The following is a 24,153-nucleotide window of genomic DNA, read 5'->3' as shown; positions in this document are numbered from 1 at the left end:
GGTAGTGAGGTTAGGGAGAAGCGCGGAGCAGAACTGAACAGAAGATTATTTGCAAGAAATGGAAAGTGAAAACACAATTTTAGAAGCAAACTCATGCAAAAAATGGCGAGTCAAGTGAAAAGGAGACCAAATGTCATTATGAAAGGGGTTTCCAGACAAAAGCAATTGATAACCGATCCTGAGAATAGGTCATCGTTAATCTGCTCAGGATCCCCGGCAATCACCTGATCGCCCGACCACTGCCAGTGTAGTAGACCAGATGTGCGACATAGGGGATGGCAACGGAAATGCTCTAGTTGGCTTCACTTACATTGAAAGAAATGGGAGCTGAAGCGGCTGTTATATTTCCGTCCCCGATGTCAGGGGCCAAAGTGCGAGAAGTGTAATAGCTGGTTTCGACCACATTGATTTCAATGGGAATGAAGCCAGCTAGGGTACTTCTGCTCGTGCCCACTATGACGCACATTTGGCCAAATGCATTGGCAGCAGGCCTGAGGATAGGTCATCAATAGTTTTTGTTCAGAAAATGGCTTTAAGATAAAGCATACACATATCTGCGTAATATGGAAAATCAGATTGGATTTGGGGACGTTCATGGAGGCAAAGATTTGTTATTGGCATTTGGTTATGGGAAATTTGATGTTCGTATGGGGCTGATTGATCCTAGAAAAGAGAATCTGGTCTACTTAAAGCAACCCTCCTTACCTGGAAAAACAAAGATGACCACACCACTTCTCTGAATAGCTGTTACACACGGAGCATAGTGTGGATTGGTAGTCTAGGACACTTCCTCTGACTGGTCAGAACTACTCATATCTTAGACTAATGAATGATGCATACTAGTGCAGAGTGTGCATTGGGCAGTCCAAGAAGCTAGTCTGGCCATCTTTATTTGTCCAGGCCCGGACAGTCGCTTTAAAGGAGATTTCCCCGAAAAAACTATCAATGACCTATTCTTAGGATAGGTCATCAATAGTAGATCAGTGGGAGTTCTCAACCCAAAGACCAGCTGATGAGAAACAGCAAGGCATGACTGAAATTCTCGGAACGCAATCCATAGTGCAGGGGCTGACTGGTATTGCAACTGTCTCCCATTGAAGAGAATGATCTGCTATGATGACTTATCCTAAGAATAGGTCATCAATTATTTTCCTTTTGAAAACCCATTGAAAGTGAATCTGTTACCTCCAATTACCAAACTGTCATGGCCGGCCACGTTGGAGCATAGTAACTGGGGTGATGTCAAGGCGTCATCCCGGATTCACATGATCCTCACGCCAACACATGCCTAGTGTCATGTTGGCTCTGGACACTAACAAAAGAACTTCTCTGCTGGTGTGTGGATTGATTGGCTGGCAGGGAGGTGTGTGTACCAGCCAGCCAATCAGTGTTAGTCTCTACACATTTATTCCAGCGCCTCCTCACAGAGGACCCCAGTTATATTTCCAGTTTGGTCCAATCATGTGATACACACAAAACAAATGTGTTTTTATATACCAACAATATGTCTTATTATAATGTAACATGTGGAAATGCTTACAGTTATCTTTTAATGTAAAAATGTTGCCTGTTCTATTTTAAGACACAGATGGTGCTTCTAATTTGTCAAATGGCAAAACAAGAGTTAATCTGCCGTTTTGTGCTCACGCATACAACCAGCCAATCACAGCTAGGCAAGTGGGAGGGGTTGAGGTCATTTCTAAATGTTAGTCACTAGACAATGGAGCTAGTAAAGTTGATTGAGCGACTTCAGTGAGAGCAATTAAAGAGCGGGAGGAGCTGAGCAGACTGATATATAGTTTTCTGAGCTGAACAGTCCAATGGGCGGTCCTAGCAGTGATTCACAGCTACCCTTGTATGTAGAGTCAAGCATAGAGCTGTCAATCACTGATGAGAACTATTGCCCTTTTGCCAGCATAGAATATGCACTTTAGGAAAAACCCCTTCATCCTCCAATTCTCCTGCTGTCTCCAGCTCCATCACTGGTACCACCAGCACTTTTGGCTACCATATCCCTTAGACCCTGAAGTGATGTCCCTCCCAGTTTGACTGAAGAAGGGGTTTTCCCTGAAACATGAATCCTATGCTGTTTTTTTTTAATATACTTGATAATACAGAAGTTGGATCATACATCCTACCGGCCCACCATCTTTTCTGGAGAGTTGCGCCTATCCACCAGTCTTTACTTTCTATAGCTCTTCATACTTAATTGTTGGCACAATACTCTCAGGCAAAAGGTATTCCCTAGGCATCCTCCACACATCAGATATGGCTATGTGATTTGAGGATAGAGAAGTGTGATTCAGCACTTCATAGAACATTCTTCCATTGCTCAACTGTCCAATAACTACACTCTTTGCACCATTGTAGATGGGCCGATGCATTGTGCTTCGTGATGAATGGCTTATGTAAAGCAGTAACCTGTATATCCAATAGTGTGTATTTTGCATCACAAACTGTGGCTGACACCTCCAAGGGTCTTCGTCTTATATAGAATGGTTTAGTACATGTGACATGCTAAAAAGACACAATTCCTTCTACCAATAGGGGTGTCGAAATACTTTTTGTAGAATATCCTATCTTTCTTGCTGGCATAAAAATGATCACTGATCATTAGTAAATTTCCTATGTAAATAGAGAGAACAATCCTAACAACCGTTTCTCTCCATACCGGTCAACCTCTGCTGGTGTGAACAACAGTAATGGGCGCCGATTCACATGCTATTTGGCAATTGTCTCTTGTTATGATGGGTTGGCCCATGTAAAAAGGCCCTAATGGTTGGGATAGTCATCTGATTGACGTGTGCATAGCCTTATGTACACAGAGCTCGGACAGTAGCTAATACCAGATATATGAGATTGATTACCCCGGAGTGTGGAGTTATTAATAAAATGATCCTAAATACCCCATCATTCAGTGAACCGCACTTTCCAGCGCTTAGGTGTTATTCTTCTTTAGTTCATAAACTTGTACAATTTATGCGTTGACCAAGCTTTTCACTCATCTCTGATTGAACTTTCCTAACTGTGGGGAAACACATTGATAAGTGCTGATAGGTGGTCCCACGTCCAGCTGTCTGTATCTACAAAACATCATCACCTTAGCAACAAAATCTAATATGTTCTGAGACAATGACAGTAGCCATGGAAAACCGTTATCCAAGCAACTGTGCTACATAGTCTGATGAACATACATTAAAGGGGATGTATCATCTATATTATTTTTTACTAATTAAAACCAGATAGTGAAATATTTTTCTAAGCTGTTTTTATCTTCTGATTGTAGATTTTTTTATTCTATTGTCCGTACATGGAGGGCGGCCATTTTGCTTGAGTTGCTGTTAACAGCATTTAGAGAAATGCCTTAGAGCAGCCTCATAGGCCATAAACAGAATGGACAGGAGGAGGATCCGCTGACTTTTTTGTTGATTTTATATTTATTAATAAAACAATTTTCAACTTTTTTGACTGTAACTTTATTTAAAACAAAAGATAGAATTGCCGGCAATAGTGCTGTCCTATAAATTCAACAATGCATCAAATAAGTTTTATGAATGCTTGTTCAGATACCAAGAACTGCAACTAGAATAATGATGGTGTCCACATTTAATAACTGTTCCTGGATTGTCATATTGCCCAAAATACTTCATGATTGCATTGAACAACAATCAAGATACAGTTGTAGTGGCTCAGAGTTAGTGGGGCTCCTCCATAATGTTATATGTCTGTCTCGTGCCTTTGTCTTGTCAGTGTCTTATGGGTAGTATGCATTTGAGGTATGTGTATAGAACCTCGGCAGGACTGAATGGGTTAATGTCTGGGTTATGTCTGGAAAATGTATCGCTGTGTATGTCACGTGATTCGGTCTTATATATGTGTTTGCAAGGAAGCTATGCAAGAGCAGAGTTGAGTGAAGTAGAGTAGAGGAAAAGAGTCTGCAAGTGAGTGAGCCACCAATACATGGATCGTTCTGTGTGTGGAGAGAATGGAGGAAGCTAAGCGATTCCCGTCGGCTTGGCCTGGGACCTGTCTGACCTGGATATGCCGGTGCTACCACTAAGTAACGAGTGAGACAGAAGGACCACTGCTTGGTGAGAGAAAGGTACTAGAGACGTGAGTGTTGACCGGTAGAGAGTTGGAGAGAGAGAGTTGCTTGGAGCGGGATCATACAGATAACTAGGACTGTGGATTGTACGGAATACCATGAGAATCCTTCCTGTCACACCACCTTCTCTTGTTATATCTGTGCAAACTGTTGTTATAAAGTGGACTTTGCTGGAGTTACTGTAAATGGACACTACTGCCAGTTCCCGGTTATGTCCAGAATATTTTCCTGTGTGTGGACTACTTTTTTCAGTCGTCTGGATTTACCACAGAGGACGGAATGGTGGCGTCACACATGACAAAGAAGATTACAGGTAACCTCCAGTTACCTTTTCCTGTGACCTCACCCAGCAGTAACTTGGTCGAGTCCAGAGCTACCCCTCGGGAAGGAGATGATAGGGCCCCGTGACAAGGCCTTATCTACCCCACTATCTCCTCGGCTGTGGGCCCGCTCCTCGTACACTGCACAATTTTAAAAATTCTGATAAGATTTCCCAATGATTTCATAAAACCTTAATTCATTTGGGTCACTTTGGTATTAATGTAATATGGATTTAGTATAATTTGCATTCTATAAATCATTGTTAAGAGCCATCTTGGAAACTTTTTTTATCATTTCCCCAGGGTGCAAGAGCCATACAGCTCATAGTAGTGCAGTTGATGTACTTATCCACTACTTCATTAACAAGAGACCCATTCTGGTCAATAACCCTGTGGTCCAACGTGACTTACAGTCAGACTAACCAAATCCTACAGCAGACCAGAAGTCACTACTTCTATTAATTCTTATGAGACTCACATTGTAGCTCTAACAGGAAGGAATAGAGACTGTGACATCCAGTGTATTGTATGATTCAACTAGTCACTCCACAAGCCATGTGGGATGATGAGGGAGTGGACCAGAAAGGGTCTTTCATCACTGAAGCAGAGGACAAGCACATTAACTGTCCTAGTAGGCACTGTATGGCAATTCCACCCCCAGAACACTATAAACCAGTTGCTAGAAAAAGTGGCAGAGGTGTTAAGTAAGTAGAAACGGTGGCCACATAAAAGCCATTTTCTATAATGGGTTGACTATACAGCTTCCATAGAAACCCCAAGTAGATCTGATTGGAAGTGGTACTCTAATTTCCCAGCACTTCTACAATCCCATTCTAATAGCCTAGAGGGCCACCTCATTTAGATTGCAAGATCTGCCACCAAAGTCTATCGTGAGACATCCTCTTGTAGTCTGTACCCAGCTTTAATCATACTACTTCTTTACATTTTTCTGCAGTAGGGTCAAATTTATAAAATTAATCAGATTTAGATTTTCGGTTAACTTACACTGTCATGCCAAAAGTCATGTTTCAGCAGTATGTAAATTGATGATGACGAGGCTCTATCTCATGTGATGGCTTGGGAACCCCCACAACTGTATAAGTTATGAGGGGTCATCTTGTAGGTCAGGATGAACCCTGGGCAGCGTGCTCATGCCAGGACAACATGAATTATCATCATTCGAAAAAGGCATGATAGTGGATGCCAGATGGGCGGGACATTTCATTTCTGAAGTTGTGTGGGCATTTACTCCTCGATCCACAATGTTGTGTGTACTTGGGAAAACATCATATAAGGCATAGCTACCCATAAACAGACAAGCAACTCAGCAGAGATCACCAAACACATATCCCGCAGGTCAGTGCAGTGTTCTTTAGCTTTCATGGGATATGGGAGCGGAAGACCCATCAGAGAGCCTCTGTAAACACCACGACACTGGGCATAGCACCTCACCTGGACTCATGAGGTTGCTAACTGGACCCTAGAGGACTGGCAACATTTGGCATGGTCCAGTGAGTTATGGTACCACTTGTTTTGAGCAAATAGTAGGGTTTGTGTGTAATGCAAATCCCATAAACTCATGAACCCCAGTTGTCAACACTTTGCAAGCTGATGGTGGCTCCATGCTAGTGGGGGGGATGTTCTCATGGCATGTGTTGAAGCCATTGGTCCACCTAAATGAGTCACTTACTGGGGCCCACTACATTTCACTGCTTGGTGACCATTTATAGTCCTTAATGGACTTCATGTACCCCCACAATGATGGGATATTCCTACAGGATAACACACCGTACCATCTGGCCCAAGTTGTCCAGAATTGGTTTAAGGAGCAATTTGGAGAATTCCTATGAATGGTATGACCTGCACATTCATCTGACATAAGCTCAATTGAGCACTTATGGGATGTGGTAGAGAGGTCCATTCGCACCCAAGATCCTGCACCTACAAATACCATAGAGCTGTGGGTGGCTATCCAGATGGCCCAATATCCCTTCAGACATCTTCCATTCACTTGTGGAATCGACGTGGATTGCCAAGTTACTTCACTTTGAGGGTTAGAGGGCTCATACATGATATTCATTCCTGTCCCTTGACTTTTGGCATGTCAGTGTATTATTTCAGTCACATTTTACTGCGTCAATGATCCAAATAAGACAAGGTGAGAAATAATCAGATTATTTGTTTAAGAGATTCCTTATTCTAAAAACAAAATGAAAAGCGGCAACGTTGTGAGGCTTGAGTTCATTTTTGTACATTCCTTGAATATCAAGGTGAAGAGTATGAGTCTTCGTTGATTTGTCAAAGTCTTACAAAATGTCATGACACATTCCTCGGGTATGGGTTGGTTAATCAGTTGATTATTTAGTTGTAGAAATAGAATGAAATTTCAGCTGCTTGACATATGCCCAACACACTTAATTCCCAGCATGCCAGCCATAAACAATGTGAGAAATGTGGTATGTGGTAGTTTGGTTGATTTATGTTTTACTCATCATTTTCCCACCAGCAAAAAAGCTAAAACTATTTTGCAACTTTTTTTTTTGTTATTCTAGCTAAAGCACTACACAACTACCTGTGTTTCATTGGTTAAATGGTGACCCGACACCTAGAATCCAGCAGTCCTTACTAAATAAATACCTCGGGGAATTCTAGTCTCAGAGAAGTATGCAGTAGGAATTCCTGACACTATTTTGTGAACCATGACATTGATAACACAATCATCATTACAAACTGCCCAATTGTTGGCACCAACATGGATGATGCCATATGACACGTTGGCACAGTCACAAATGTAAGAATTTCAGATGCACTAATCTTCAAAGTTAAAGTCCGATGTGGCTTTACTAAGTGGCTTCCCCTACATATCAAAGAACGTTAGGTATTTGCAATGCATTGTAGAATGTAGAGTATTGACTTTCCCAAATGTCCAGCAAACTCGGAACGGTCACGTTATTAAATATACCATCTCCTTCTTGATTAGAGCTTCTCTGTATAGAAATTAGAGCCATTACCTAAGATTATTTGAAAAGTTTTCCGTGGACCACTTTCAATGTAAATCCATAATTAGATGGGAAAAATCAGTGATCTAAGTCAGAGGTCCCCAACTCCAGTCCTCAGGGACCACCAACAGGTCATGTTTTCAGAATTTCCTATGGTAAGAACACCTGTGGCAATGTCTGAGGCACCGACAATAATTACATCCCCTGTGCAATACTGAGGAAATCCTGAAAACATGACCTGTTGGCGGTCCCTGAGGAATGGAGTTGGGGAACACTGATCTAAGTGACTTCCAAGACTTGGTCATCGGAGTTAGACTAACCAGAGCCGGGATGTCACTGCCAACCTTGTCGGGTTTTCTCATGTAATAATGTGGAGAGTATACCGAGAATGGTCCAGTGAAAGGGACCCCCCTAGATGGAAACAGCTCATTGTTGAAACAGATCAGAATCATTCTGACCAACAGTCACTGTACAGTCAGTAACGCAATGCCAGTGCCCCAACCCATGTATCCAAAAACACAACTACTTGTTCCTTAGAACGGATGGGCTGTAACAGCAGACGACCAGTTCCAGCACCATTGTGTCTAAGAGAAAGAGAAAGGCGGGACTAAAGTGGACAAAGAGCAGAAAATTGTATCACGAAGCAGTGGAAAAACATCACCTGGTCAGATGAATCCAGATTTCTGTTGAACTTTTCTATTAGAGCGTGTGAATTTCACACAAGCAGCATGAATTGATGAACCCTTCCTGACAGGCTGGTGGAAGTGGAGTAATGATGTGAGTAATGTCTAGTGGAGTTTCACCTTTCTGTTTCTCTTAGGCACGATGGAACTGGAAGTAGTCATCTGCTGTTATATCCCATCCATGCTAAGGAATGACAAGTTGTGTGTGGACACGTTGTTTGGAGCACCAGCATTGTATTATTGACTGTGCAACACCTCTTCATCAGACTGACTGCTGACATCCTCCTCAGACCCCTGCTGTCAAACTCTGATATCTGTGGATGTATGACACGATGAATTGCTGACAAAGGAGGTCCAACGTTCTACTAGATGGGTGTCTCTAATAAAGTGACCATTCAGCATATGTCCTTTAAACGTCTTTGTGTTTATGTTTGTCTGGAGCCCGTGAATTCATTTTGTGCCCAATATAGACTATGGGCAGTAAATTTCCAATGGCATTTAATGACAAGCATGGTATATGTAGTCACAGCAATGTCCTCAACAACATACAGTACATGACAGCTAAAACTTCCTCCACACAAACTGGGAATGTTTCCTGACCTTGTCAGATGAATATACTTGTTGACAAGACAAGCTGTCTTAAAAAATGTGAGAAATAAAAGTAATGCATTTTTTTTCCAGCTGAGATAAAAAATACTACAAGCTTTTATGTTGCATCAATAACATCTGTAGGTCACGTTTCTATAGCATCAGAGGACAATTCGGGAAATGAAGCTGCTTTCAAGCTCTTCTTGCATATGTAGCTGAGGTTTACAAATACGGCAAAGTGTAGAAAACCCCTAAAGCCATTAGACTGCCATTGAGGACCCTCTTCACCTACTTTGGCCAGCCGCTTTTCACATAGAAGTCAATAGAGAGGTGGCCGTGCTGGTATTAAGTCCTCTGCACTAAAGTCTATTGGAATTAAAGTGTAATTACATTTTTTTTTTACTTTTGATGTCATAGTGACAAGTCAGAAGTCTTGATCGGCGGGGGTTCAGGTACGGAAAGTTCGTAGCAGAACTAAGCATGATCCATGGACACTTGCTGATTGGATGATGTCTGGCCATAAAAGGTATTATTTTTGCTGCGCAACAAGAGAACAGGGACTGAGAATAACAGTAGAGGAGCTGCAGCCTGACATACTGAGAAGGGAGAAGGCGCCAGACAGGAGAACAAGAGGCTTCTGGCTGAGAGGATTCAGAAGCTGAATTGCTTTACCCTGGAGTGCAGAAAGCCAAACCGAAACCAGCCAAAGGACTGGGAGAGAAGCAGTGAGTAGGCCTCCCAACCAAACCCTAGACAACGTGGTGGGAACACTGGATTAGTAATAGCTATGATCCCCATTCATCACTTGTGAGTGAGGTGAGCCTTAGCTGACAATTGAGGTGTGCACACAGATACGAACAAGCAATGGTTGTTAGGTTGGCTGTCCGTGTCTGCTGCCCTCTGGCTATTCTGGGTATACGTGGATGTTGCTCTGCTCCTCCTGTATGAATGGAGTCTTTGCTTCTACATTCTATCAGCACTGCAGGAGTCAACCCTTCTTAGTGCTTTCAGCCCAGCTGCAGGGTAGATGGCTATTACCTGTCTATTAAGCTGAGCTTGGGATCCCTCCCTCTTTGCCTGTGTATTGTTGTGTGCTTGTCTCAGACACCCAGCATACATAGGTCGCCTGTTTCTGTTATCTGTTGTCTCTGTTATCCAGCATAGCTATTCCTTCTCTGATTTCACTGTCTGCTTTTTATCCTGTACTTACATTTTTAGACTCTGTCTCCCAGAATCGCTTTCACATCTCAGACTTTGCTGTCTGCTCTTTATCCTGTTTGCAGTCTGACCTGTTTCACGGTGCCTTGCACTGGTGCTTCTGACTCTTGGGGGTCAGCTGCCAACCAAACCAGGACTATTCCAAGGGGTAGCTCAGCTCCCTGCAGCAAAAGGCCAGATCCCTGTATAGGGGTAAAAGGGTGAATACCGGGAAATCGGCAAGATAACACCCTTAGGTTTAGCCCAAAGTCAAACCGGTTGGTTGGCACAGTGGGTCCCAACTCGCTGTCCATAACAACAGTTACGTTACCCAGCAGGCTTGTTAGTGGGGTTTCCATTACTTTGGGGGATTAGGTGGGACCATAAAGGAAATTGTGAACATGTCAACTCCTTTTCAGTGTGGAGTGAGATATTTTGTAAGAGAAAGTAGTAGACGGCAGTAGAAAAACTCTATATCGTATTTTGTGATCCGTATTTCTGAGATATGGTGCTGTTGTCAACAAAGTGTTACTGATATTGTTATCAAAGTTTTACTAATATTATGGATTGCTCACACAAGGTATTATTTTTCCTACGTTTTAGCTAGTAGTAGATAGGGCCTAGTAACTCAAAGGTCAATTTGCTCAATCAGAATTATCATATTATTCTTCCTGTCCATTTCTGTGTTCTTTTAATAAATATTACATGTTTTGGTTACTCCATCTGCTGCATCATATCCTGAATCCTGCATTGCTACACCTCCACCTGCAATAGCATCCTGAATCCACAGCTGCAGTAAGCTCTTGATAATAGGTCTACATAGTATTGTGCTTTCACTTGAGTTTCCGTCTCTGATTAATCCTGATGAACATCATTTTCATACGTTTCCTTCAAAATAATAGAAATTTGCTGCTTTCCATGTTGAACGTGTTGATCTATGCCTCTAATAAATATTGCATTGTTAGAGATCTAAATCTCCAATCTACAAATGATGTATTGTGTAATTAACCTTCACCGCTAATGAAAATTAGACTATGTACAAATGTTAAGTTAATCAGAATTACCTTCATATTTAACTTGTTAGCCTGGGTAATTTGCAATGTGCTACCTCTGTAATTCTATTTTGCCTTGTAAAACCGCCAGGAATATGAATCTGATAGATCTGAAATCACTTCTTCATATTATTGAGCTAGCAGGAAGAGGAGGCATATTGTCGTCTTAGGCTTTTTTTAGCTGCACAGGGGCCATGAAAGCAAAGGGGAAACTGCATTTCTTGTACTTGACTAGGGTATTGTAGATGAGCTTCCTACTAGTCCTCTAAATAAAGACACAAGACATTGAGTGACAATGAAAAATTAGTGGCTACAGCAGCCTCTTTGTTAAACAATTATAACATTTTTCCAAACATTTTCATATGAAATAACCATAAAACGTCAAACTGTCGAGATGAACTGTCCAAGTAAGAGGAGGTTGAGGACGACCATTTAACGCAGTACCATAAATAAGTCCCTCAATTGCACTGTTGCAACTAAGGAGGATGACAAAAATGTCTAAGGTACCACCTGTATCATATAGAGCCAGTTCTCCGGGACCACCCCAGCAGAAGTAACACCCAACCACCATTTAGATAAGTTATTAAAGCCGGGCATCTAGAAGGTACACGCACTCCTTTCTCCCCCCTAATCCCATCTCCTCTCTCCTCCCCAATCAGATTAAACCCTACCAAAACAACCCTCTCACACCGCCTCATTCCTAAGCCTTTAGTGCTCTAACCCCCCAGCTCCTTACAAACCCTATCGTGGTGGGCCTGCACCATTCTGCGCCTGTTCTGGCCCTAACTTATTACTAGTACTAAACCCAATGAGTATATAACCCATATATAGACAATGCACTGTGCCCTATAGTTGCTCATTGCATTCCCTCCATGTCCTAACTACCACAGCACACATGACCAGTAAGGCTTTGTTAGCATAGCATGTTTATGCTACACCCCATCACTATGCCACATATATCAACAGGGCCACATTTACCCATCAAATGCTAATAGAGTGTTCTTTTGGGCAGCTAAATAGTTTGGAAAACAATTTTTAGAAATATACCTATAAGGTCAAAGTATCAGTCATGAATGCATTTTCCCAGAAGATAATGTAGCTGTGACTTCAAGGAGGCAAATCTATTTTCATTCACTTAATCTTGTGCTCACCTTCCACTGAAGTTGCAAACTGAGCATAAATCACTCTGCAACAAGGTCCATATACCCCTAGATACTCACAGATACCACTTCTTGTAAATGGGCAGGACATCCCATATACAGTCACACAGTGCTCTCCAGCAAAATGGTTAGTCCAATTAAGGCTATAGGTTCGAAACAACAAGGACTAAGCTCATTAAAGTTTTAAGCTTTGCTGTAAAAAGATGCAGGGCTTACAAAAATATGAAAAGAAGACAAAAGAAAAAGAAATACAAAAAATAATCAAACCGTTCTAAAAAAAAGAAGACGTAAAACACACAGCAACTCTGCTACATTGAAGCTAAGAAATATGAGGTGACACATCTCAGACTTGCTGACACCTCAAAATGTGGACTTCTTTTTATTGTCCAAAACTTATTTAGCGGTTTCAGGCCCTGATGCAGGATTTATTACTGTCCATTACTTTATTAGGCAAATACCTTGTTTAGCACTGGACAGTGAGTCAGGAAGGAGGCATATACTGTGAATATTTAAAGGGCTTGTCCAGTTACTTTTTGAAAATGTAATGTCAAGTGCAGATGTGTGAAAATCACAAACATAGCAGTACTTACTCTTTCTTGGCCATGGTGGTCCAGCGCTGAAGCACTATAGTTGTTCCGCTCTCTACTGACAGCAGAAGCCAGGAGACCACTGTCTACTAGAGATGAGCAAGCACGCTCGGTAAAGTCAGTTACTCGAGTGAGCATCGCTCTTCTCGAGTAACTGCCTTCTCGTCTGAGCGTGCTTAGGGGGGCAGCGGGGGTGAGCGGCTGGGGGAAGAGAGAGAGATCTCTCTCACTCTCCCCCCTCTCCCCTTTCATGAGAAGGCAGTTACTTAAGAAGAGTGATGCTCGCTCAAGTAACTGACTTTACCGAGCGTGCTCGCTCATCTCTACTGTCTACCAATCAGAGGCCACAACATCACTGTCTCTTCTCCTGGCATCAACAGTCAAATACTGGAAGCAGGGGTGTAACTATAGAGGGTGGAGGGGATGCGGTTGCACCCGGGCCCAGGAGCCTTAGGAGGCCCATAAGGCCTCTCTTCTCCATGTAGGGAGCCCAGTACTATGCATAAAGCATTACATTTGGGGTCCCTGTTACAGGCTTTACATTGGGGCCCAGAAGCTTCAAGTTATGCTTCTGCATGGTTTACGTATGGGTACAGATAAAGATAGGGGGGGGGGGGGGGGGGGCAGCTCACCTTTTGCATCAGGGTCCCTGAGCCTTTAGATACGTCCCTGACTGGAAGCCATGATGGGAGGAGCTCCAAACAGTGGCTTTGCAGCCTACGACTGGCAGGCAGCAGCCACCTGACTTCCACTGTTAACAGAAACCAGGACAACCATGAGCTGCAGTTTTGCACAGATAAGTATTGCTGTATATATTATTTTCACAGCTACATCTGCCATTACATTTTCAAAAAGTAACCAGACAACCCCTTTAACAGTCCCTTAACGTATAGTAATAGGCACGTTACAAACATGAGAAAAGGATGACAAAAAACCTGTAAGGGTGTATTCACATGGGGGAGTTTTCTGCACAGGTTCCGTGGGTTTCAATGTGTTCATTCACATTAGCAAATTTTCGCTCACAGTGATGCTGTGAGCTTGAAAAATTGCCCTATTTTGGGCCAATTTCTTGTAAGGAATCACCCACTATTTCCTATGGGATCTTAAAAAAAAAAAAGAGATGGCACTCGCATACCGCGCGATTTGCACTGGCCATTTTTCACATGCATGAAAATCATAAGTACAGACATGTGACGCGTTTTGTTAAGAAAAAACCCGTCGTGCTCGCCTACAGAATCACAATTTTACAAGCGCGATATCAGTCCAATATCCCATTTGCCGTTGTAAATGCACCCTAAATGCCCCAATAAATGCTAAATATATAAACGCACAATGGATTGCCGATACAATTCATGTATTTAGCCCAACATTTCCGACAAGTGGTTTATTTCTGCTTATTTATTGGCGTTCTGCAGATAAATCTAATAGCGGCTCGGCGTTGAGCTGTTTGAGTTGTACGGAAGAATAAATGACTAAATTACCTGGGACTGTAACACTGTTGTAATTCACAGCCCTTCGATTGCCTGGGAAAATGTGCTGAATTGGTCCTTTTCCCTTCCCTAACACATTCAGGCCGTGATGAAAGTGGATTTCAGTGCAGCTGGTGGATGAAAACCAGATGGATACATTTCTCAAATATTCTCCGCTAACCACCAGCAAGCACTGAGGGAAATCAGCGTCCTTAAAGCGAAATCTCAGAGGAACCAAATGTAATTTGTAAACGTAACAGCGAGTCTTAAATTTCAGATGCTGCCTGGTCGACACGAGGCGCCAATGCATCCATGTCGTAGGAAACAGCGGAGAAGAGAGGGAAGGGTAAGGAAGGGTCTATACTCTTCACATACATAGGACTTTATACGATTCTATCAAAATGCGCAAGTCTAGAAATAATCACTATGTGTAATCGATGCCGCTTTCTTAAAGGGAACCTGTCACCATTTTTTTGCAAAGTAAACCTATAGCAGCGCTACAATTATGAAGAGTCAGTCTTTCCCACGCTTATTTTGTTATCACGATATCTTTAGTAATAGAGGGTCAGAAACGCTATCTTTTCTCGTTAGGGAGAGCACCTAGATGGTGAGTGAGAAGACTCAAAAGGCCATTCATGGTCTTCTGGGTAATATGCAAATAAGGGAGATGGAATAATATCTCCACAGTGCCACCTATTTGAAGGCAGCATTCCTTTAAGCCAAAGTTAGACTCTTTATACAAGCCTTGTAACAATGACTGGGAATTCCCAGTCATTGTAGGAAACAGTGTCCTTGTCTCCAGTAAGACGTCCTAGTCCTCAGTAATAAGGGCTCACACACACATACTGTAAGTCATTAAAGGGGTTATACCACAATTACAAGTTGTCCTCTATCCACAGGTAAGGGGAGAATTTGCTGATTGGTGGGGGTTTCACCACTGAGATCCCCATTGATTTTGAGAACGGGAATCCTGCGTCCCTTTGCCCTGTCGCTTGTGAACGGAGTGCTGACCAAGCATGTATGGTCAATGCTCCGTTCTTTTCAATGGTGCTGATGGAAATAGCCAAGCCGCACTCGCTTAGGTATCCCAGCAGTCAATTGAAAGTGAATGGAGCGCTAGTGCGCCTGTGTGACCAACGGTCCATTCAGTCTCCTCCTTACTTCAGAGGGTGCAGTACCCCCCTGTTTAAGGGATGGGGAACATGGGACAACCATTTTCAAGATTGGGGGTCACAGCGGTGAGATCCCACCAATCACTAAGTTATATCCCTTGTGGATAAAGGACATCTTGCAATTGTGGTACAACCCCTTCATTACTTTGACCAACCAGTAGAGTAGATAAACATTCCATTAAGCTGTAGTTCCTGCAGTAGAGTAGCTCTGGGAACTATAAATGGCTTAAATGTCATGTTTTGAACCTGTGCTGGAAGCAACAATAGCAGGAATGTTAAGTTCTTGCGAAAATAAGCAGAGTTGTTATGTGAGAGGTCAGAGAAGGCACGAAAATGTCTGCTGTGAGGGATCTCAGAACACATTTACCCTAGTATGAAAAATCAAGAATTTCCCAGGATGTGCACTCCCCATGCATGTGTCTCGTCATCTCAAGTAGCACATTGTTACACATTACACAGTAGATGCGAGGCTTATATTATTGGATTACACCGCAGAAAGTGCTTGAGTTTTGTATTTCAGAATCTATTTGACATATATGACATCGGAAAACATTCTCAAGTCTGGAATGTAATATTTAATTAGTTGCATGATGTTAACATTATCCAGATTTTCCACATAATTTCAGAAATTAAAGGGTTTGTCCACTTTGGGTAATCTCTTTATATAACAAGGCTCCCCCGAGAATAAGTTAAATATGAGTTGACCTGCTACTGGGATCACAAGCAATTAGCTGTAAACTGCAATACAACTTTTCAGCAGGTGTTTAATATTTCTGCAGCACCTCCAGAGGAGAAACAAAGCATTACATGGTTACTGAAAACAATAGGCTGCCTGTTCACATCTGAGTTGTGTCTTTTGTTTCTAAGCAGTAGCCACAATGTTCTGCCAGATGCATATGACAGACACCAGTGCTGCATGGCAGCACCCCGGAGATTTAATGGATTCTAGTAGCAAAAACATGCACATCAGCACTTCTAGACATGCAAGGTTCTTCCAGCACATATTTTGGTCAAAAACATTATTATTATTATTATACAGTATATTTTAGTCAATGGAGTCCATTTAACTATGGGTATCCATTTCCCTGCCTCTCCTAAACCTCTTTCACATGCACCCACTGGCGTTCAGATGGCACGGGCCCTGTTGCATATACGCCAAAGTCACAAAGCCATTGCCTGCCCTTCCCTCCCCCCAGCCAGCTCACCTCCTCTCTCTTCCCTCCGGCTGTTTGCAATAGGAATGGGCGGGACGGGGTCAGAGCTAAGCACCCACCCCTCGTCCACAGCCATGGGAGAGGGTGGGGTGGACCTTACCACCCCTATCCCGCCCCTCCCATTGCAAACAGTCGGAGGGGAGGAGAGAGGAGGAGAGAAGAGGGAGGGAGTTTAGCAGTCACGCTGCTAAACTCCGTCCCACCTCCCTTCTCCGGACGTTGTAGGAGCCCATGCAGCGGTCGACATATTCCGGCCAGAAAGATAGTTCCAGGAATATCTTTTTGGCCCGGCATGAAAGCGCCCAGAGCTATATTGGCCCAGCTGGGCACTTTTACACCGCGGGAATACTGCATGCGATCTGATATATTGGAATCCAATGCATCAGATTGTAGTGTATATCAGCCAGCCTTAAAAATGATGGGCGATATACGCTCTTGTGAAAGAGCCCTCCGGCTGCATTTACAAAGCCAATAGTGAGTTGCACCAGAAATTCTCGGGTGTAACTTGCACAGCACGCAGACACCCCGTCCATGCGCTATGCGATGTACGAGACACCGCACATTGCAAGTACTATTCTCGAGCGAGAATCGCATTAAAATAGGACCTGCTTCAGTCTTTCCATCTCGCACTATTGGTACAAGAGAAAAATTGCCCATGTAAATTAACCCATTGAAAACAATAGGTTATTACAACGCACAAGTTTTATGTGTTTCCCAATCTACTGGCATAAAGGGAGATCACTGACTATGGCCCGTGTTGTATACTACTACTACTGCCATCATTAGTGTTTTCATTTTTGTCATGTTTGTCAGTAATTTAGAAGCATGGCTGTTTCTTTATAATTTCTTATACACTATCCTATCAAAAGTAATTGGACACTTGATCAAGAACCAAAAGTATTTCCATATGTCAATACTTAGTGGGGCTCCTTTGGCCCTAATGACATCCGATAGTCTCCATGGTATACTGTCTACTAATGTCTGATACACTTCAGCTGGTATTTCCCTGCATTCATCCTAAAAACATCTGTCAAGTTCTCTCAAAGAAGATGAGGCTGTTCATATTTCCTGTAGCGATGTTTCAGTTTGTTCCAAAGAAGTTCAGTAGGGTTCAGGGTGGGACTCTGTGCAGCCAGTCCAATCGTGGAACATCAAACCATCGGAAAACAGTGTTGGATTTGTGACAAGGAAAGTTGTCTTGTTAGAAGTATGGCCGACCATTCCCAAAGTATTACCACATTGTCAGCAGCACATCATTTTCTAAAATGTCAGGGTAAACCTCCCTGTTCATGGTTCTTGCCTCTACAACCAATGGAGCAAGACCATGCCACGTAAAACATCCCCAGACCATAACGGAATCTCCGTCGTACTTAACTGTTGGTACAACACAGACAGGCAGGTGACATTCTCCATCATTCTCCACACCCAGGTACATCCATCTGATGTGTAGAACGTTCTTCTATTGCTCAACTGTCCAATACCAACACTCCTCGCCCCATTGTAGACAGGCCAATGCATTGCACTTCTTGATGGATGGCTTGAGTGCAGCGGCATAACCCATATATCCAATAGGGTGCAGTTCCCATCACAAACTATGGCTGACACCTCCAAGGATCTGCATCTCACATAGCATTTTTAAAGAACAGGTGATATACTAACCAAACACGATCCATTCTACCGATAGGGGGGTCCAAATACTTTTGGTAGGATAGTGTATACATTTGGAAAGGTGTTTTACAGACTAAAACTCTGGTGGGAATGATTTGGGAGGAGGAAACTTGAGGAGAGTTTTCTTTTGAGGACATATATAGACGTAGTCATGGTGCCCCAAAATATTATCTTCATAACAACATGCAAAAATATATTTCAGGAATCTAAGTGTTGCCATGGTATGTGGAAACATGTTTATTCTTGGATAATGAAACTGGTTTAGATTGAGGCCAGAGTATCGGTTAAGTCACAAAGTTAATCAGTAATCCAGATTATGACCGAATCTTTGGTTGCAAGGACACAAATAATGACCTATGGCACAATTTCGCTCTGTGCTCTGTGAGTCACCACATGGATATGATAAGGAACAGACAAAACAGCAGCAATTTCAGGCAAATTCCTGGAATTTTTTTACAAGCCTTAGGCATCCCAAATATGGCATTAGATGATGCTAAAGCATCCTTTCCTCGTCTACAGGCTATGAGCAAAAGTGGCACTGCTTCTGTAGAGGTGGCCCCTAATGGAGATAAGGAGTTCACATGCCCCTCTGCTTCAGCAACGGTCAGCCTGACTAAACAGGGTAATGCAGTCATCATGCTCATTTCTGTTTGTGCCTATAACTGTGGTAGAGTCATGGCGCCCTTGTCTATCATGGTGGGAAAAAGTATTAATAATCCCTCAAGTAGGCTGTATGAGTACTGGGATTGGTCTGTGAAAAAACTCTCAATGTACACTACGAGGTTGAGGCATCCAACATGACCTTTGAGGAAAACACGTTTCCTCTGCCATTCTCTAAATGCTTAGTAACATTTTTAGTTAACGTAATGAATAGTATACTTGGGTGGACCGTACTGCCATAGAGTCACTCACAGTGCCCATTATCCGGGTCAGGTAGCAGAGCACACACTATAAGACTCTGAATTCAGAGCCGTCAACAACTACAACTTCTTCCTTGGATATCAGTATGGTGGCCCAACCACAGATAAGTCAGAGCCGTCACACCCTGGAGGACTTTAGTCTTTTGTGTTACAGCAAAAGCTCAAAATGAAATAACAAAATATACTCTAAACAATTGAAACATCCGCTTTTACATTCTTTTTTAAATCCAAGGGATTGAAACTTTTCATATGTGCTATTAAAAAAAGGAAGTGTGAAGTTACCAGAAGGACCCACCAACGGTGGTCGAGTGGAATATGTGAAGGCTAAAAACCTGATATCTAGGCGCTGCTCTCCAATAAAGGTCACAAACAGTGGGATAAAATGTCCAGGACTGGGAGAACCAGGAGAACTGCCAATTCCTCTAGTGCCCCCAGTCCTGGCTTTTCACGCTCCTGGTACTACCAGCACTCTTGGGTCCCTATCACCTAGCCCCCAGCCTGACTGATGAAGGTACTTACCCTGAAATGCGTATCTGCTGGTTTTCAATTTACTTAATCAAAGAGAAGTTGGATACTTTATCCCACTGTTTTGTGACCTTCATTGGAGTGCAGTGTCTAGATACCAGGTTTTTAGCCTTCACACATTCCACTTGACCACCATTGGTGTGTCCTTCTGGTTGGCAGTGCCTCCATAGTTTATTTTACTTTACACATTTACAATTTTTTTCAGACCATTTTGAGGTTTTTAAGCCATGAATATCTGGATCTCAGGCCCTTGACATCATTGGGTTTGCTCCACCCCTTCTTTTTTACCTCTTTCTCATTGTCAAACAGAGGGCGTGGATCCACTGTGTCTCTAACGGATCAGGATCTGGTTTTCACTGCGGGGAACCCCAGACTGTTGCTGGATAAATAGTCTTGGTATAGAGGCAGCTGACGTAACTTGGTCAGGAACACCAAAATGCAGTACCGGAGGTCAAAACTGAGGTCAAAATTGACTGAGATTGTTGTGAAGCACTGTACTGCATTGTACTGTCTACTGGAGAATGTAGACAGAGTTGTAGGGGAGGGACAAGGTCAGGATGGGAGGGTTTCATGCAAAGTTGAGAAGCAGAATGAGAGTGCAGAATGCGCCCTCCCTTTGTGAACCCTTTACATGCCACAATCAACATTGATTGCATCATGTCAGGATTTAACAAAGGAACTGGTGTTCTCACCGATCCTCACTGTTGCAGCAGAAAGCCAGCCGTCAGTCACAGCCGGCTCCTGCTGTGGATGGTGTGGGCTCAGCTTCTAAGCCTGCAATATCCATAAACGTACATCCATTTGTAGGAACTGCTTCCCATCCATGATGTAGGTTTACAGGGGGTGAACCCTTCAGATAGAGGTGACAACCAAAATGTGGGCTAAGAGAAAGCAGTAACTTGTGTAGGTGGCACAAAGAGCATGGTGCCATTAATGGTGACCCTAACAGCCATTCTCCCAACCTCCTAACTCTTCTAGACAAAAAATATCAGCAACATTGGATATCCACATATCAATTGAAGGCAACTTTGTGAAGGACCAGCCCAAGGGGATAAGAGGTCTGGCCACAGTTAAAAGGTGAATTGCTGGGTCATTCGTCTTAATATAAAAGGGAGATGTAGGTGATAAGTGAAGAACTAAGGTCTATGTAAGCTTTACGGACTTACAAGGGTTTACAGCTTTAAACTCCATTCAGAAATGACAGCCTGAATGCCATTTTTGGCATGTCAACTGGAACTCTCAGATCATAAGCCTTTTAGCATGTACTTATGGGTCCGCGACCGTCCAATTCTTTTTGAGTTCACGCAAGTTCTGTCCTGATGAATCTCTGTTGATCCTTTTTTTCAACAAAGAGGAGATAAAAGAAAAAAATCCAGACCATTTGATCTAACTTCCGACAAGACTTGTAATAATAACGTCTTCCAATGGTTTGTAGAATGTTTAGAATCCTCCCCACTACTTTCCATTGCCCTCACATTGCCCCCATATTTCTACCACCCGTCACAATCTCTTACTACAACTGACAATATTTAAACTGCAAGAAACAAAAACATTAATGAAAGTGACGGAAAGTTAAAAAGCAAGACTATTAGTCTAAATGCTGACAGAGAAACATGGTTTGTACACTAAAACATAAATTAGCTTATTCATCAAAGTCTGGTGGCCCTGACACACGGCCGCGCCAAAAAGCAATAGTTATTATTAATGAGAAACTCTCTAATTATTTTTCTTTTGGAAGAATCTGGCGATCATTTAATTGTTTCTTATTTTCTTTCCTAAATAATATGAAAGCAATATTCTGAAAAGGGAGGCTTGACTCAAAGATCCTTCAGAGTAGTGGCTTAAAAGCATCCAATTTCAGCCTCATTAGTCAAAGCCGTAGGAGATTTTAAAAGCATTAAAAGGAATCGGATTTATCACACAAAGTAGATTTTCTGAAAATGGATACAATTGACTTAATATATAACTCTCCACAAGCCGAATACCATTATTTGTAGCAGGCCGCAGACAGTTACCATATGGGGATATTTTTTTTTTACCCGTAAGGCTAAGGCTATATGACACTTGACTAAAGATTACATCATCGTGCTGCCTGCATCAAAAGTAATATAAATGAATGTGACCCTGTAATTGCAAGAAATCTAGCAGAATTAGCATAAATCCTAGATTCATTGGGATCACCCTTTATAAGGAAGAAGGAGACATCTTTCGCTCCAGGTCCAAGAATGGAGTAAAATAAAAGCCGCCTATGCCCACCTTTTTAGATTCCCCCTGATGCTCTGCTCATTTCGGGTTACCAAGATCTGGCTCGTCAGCTCAAAAGAAGCATACTCTTTGATCTAGAGAGTCCTACCATGCTTCGTAGAGGACTCAATACAAGACCCACGGGATAGATACCTCATATTAATGGTAAAGATATAGTCATAAACTCTTGCTTGGTGAACGGTACACCTCCAATAATCAACTAATCAATCTTTTACAAAAAACACCTCATATACCTGTTTTTGTGCTTTGATTTAGCTTGTTGCTTCTTATACCAGGTGTCCTTGGTTTACACTGACTTTAATCAATAGTTGACCCTCCAGTACAAGACTAGCACTACATTTGGATCGCTGCTCCATTGCATGGTCATCTTTGTTTCAAAGCAATTATACCAATACGGGGCTAGCTATTTCCCTGCGACAGAGTCCAGGCTCTTGTTGTCAAAGACTTTAAGTAATGATTGGTGCCCAATGGTCTTTGACCATTCACAGCTTTTGCTCTTTCTGCTCCTGGACTCCACACCACGACACATCAACACACTTCCCCTTCCTGTGCCGACTACCCTTTCCAACTCATTCTGACTGACACTATGGTCCTCTCTACTATGGAAAACAGGTACACCTAATCTTGACACTGCAGCAGAATATCTGAGTGCTGTCAGTTCATAATTAGCATATATCCTCGAAGGGATTGTCCATGTGTGAGGTGATTTTTAAAAAATGGATTCAAATCTGTTAAAACAATAAAAGCAGCGATCAGGTACTATTCTCCTGGCACCACGGCTCCCATTGATCACTGATTGAATGCAGTGGTCAGGTGGTGGCCGTTCCTGAAAAAAAAACCTGGAGGACCATGGGAGCTGCAGCACTGGATGGCCAGGAGGGAGAATTGGTAGTACTAGTTGTTACAAGCAGTACTATAATATGCATTATCCTACCTACAGAAAGAGAGAGGCTGTATCACAAGCAGAAGCAGTGATAGTGGCCTCTATGTAGAGACCGCCAACCACTAATGATGAGGAAACTTTTCAAAAGTTAAGTTGGGCATGTTTGCTGACTTTGGGCAAAATGTTTGGGAAGGAGAAACAGAAGGAGGGGAAGAAGAAGAAGAAGAAAAAGAAGAGGAAGAAGAGGACGAAGGAGAATAAGAAGAAAAAGAAGAGGAAGAAGAAGACGACGACGAAGAAGAAGAAAATGAAGAAGCTGAAGAAGCAGAAGAAGAAGAAGACATCGACGAAGAAGAAGAGGAAGAAGAATAAGATGAAGAAGAAGAAGAATAAAAGGAAGAGGGAGAGGAAAAAGAAGAAGAAGAAGAGGAAGAGGGAGAAGAGGAAGAATAGGAAGAAGAAGAAATTAGTAGTTTCAGCTGAGATAAAGTACCTGAGGTTCGGGTTCACACCAAACTAAATTTTTAGCAAAGTTCAACCTGCAACAGGGTACAACTGCATCAGTTTGCTCAGCGCTACCATCAGCAATGTTTTTCCCACTTTGTCCTCCTCTTTAATGAACCCCTATAGTGTGACAATAAATGTGGGCTTTCCTTTTTAGCCTCCATGTTAAAAAATAAGCTAAACCCCTGACTTTGCTAATATTTGTGATCTAACGCAGCCAAAGTAGCATAGTTTACAAGCTGGCTGAGCAAAATGCTGGACAGCATAGAGGAATGAAGCCAGCATTGCCTATTGTTATGTAAACCAGAACATTCAAAAGTGTTCATTCCTCGAACAGCCACAGAATCTAATAAGATACCAGAGTGAATGATTCAGCTATCCACTTCAGAACTCCATAAGACATGACTCACAAAGTAACAATACGGGACCGCAGTGACTTTATAAACTGTGAGGTGACTTTCACTGTTTATTTAGTCAGGCTATGTCTGGTCTATTACTTACACTATGTGTAAATCTACAACTAAGCCCTGAGTATTTGCCAAGTTCCTTAAATCTGTATTATCACTGCTTTGGTCATGCATATATTCCATGCAGGAACATATGAGTCATGTATCAGAAGTGACATTATGACATTACTGCTTGTCGAGTGAATTATAGGAAATATTTAAATAGTCACCGCACTTTGAGACACCTTGTGTTAATATGACAGCTAATGTGATAACTATCCAAAGTGAATGACTTTACCTAAAACTATTTTTTTTGCCGCAAAATTACTCTAAAGTGCTGGGCAAGGGTCTCTCTTCCTTCTAATTTGAGGTTCCACTGCAGGTTGTTACGTAAAG

The 24,153-nt window shown here is 42.4% G+C and overlaps 1 long non-coding RNA gene across 2 annotated transcripts in view; it reads left to right on the top strand.

Annotated features, from left to right (window-relative positions):
* Positions 1 to 24,153, top strand: part of LOC136586899 (uncharacterized) — a 41,328-nt gene that overhangs the window by 8,110 nt on the left and 9,065 nt on the right. The window contains exons 2-3 of one of the 2 annotated variants that reach the window (XR_010787348.1): positions 9,113 to 9,420; positions 14,438 to 14,503. This is a non-coding gene — a long non-coding RNA (uncharacterized lncRNA). Of the gene's footprint in view, positions 1 to 9,112; positions 9,421 to 14,437; positions 14,504 to 24,153 lie in introns of those variants that run through there. The other variant, XR_010787349.1, reaches the window with a different exon arrangement.

This window comes from Eleutherodactylus coqui, chromosome 12 (genome assembly GCF_035609145.1).
Source record: "Eleutherodactylus coqui strain aEleCoq1 chromosome 12, aEleCoq1.hap1, whole genome shotgun sequence".
NCBI classification, from domain to species: Eukaryota; Metazoa; Chordata; class Amphibia; order Anura; family Eleutherodactylidae; genus Eleutherodactylus; species Eleutherodactylus coqui.
The sequence above is the reverse complement of the archived record's forward strand: the minus strand, read 5'-3'. Positions and strand labels throughout refer to the sequence as shown.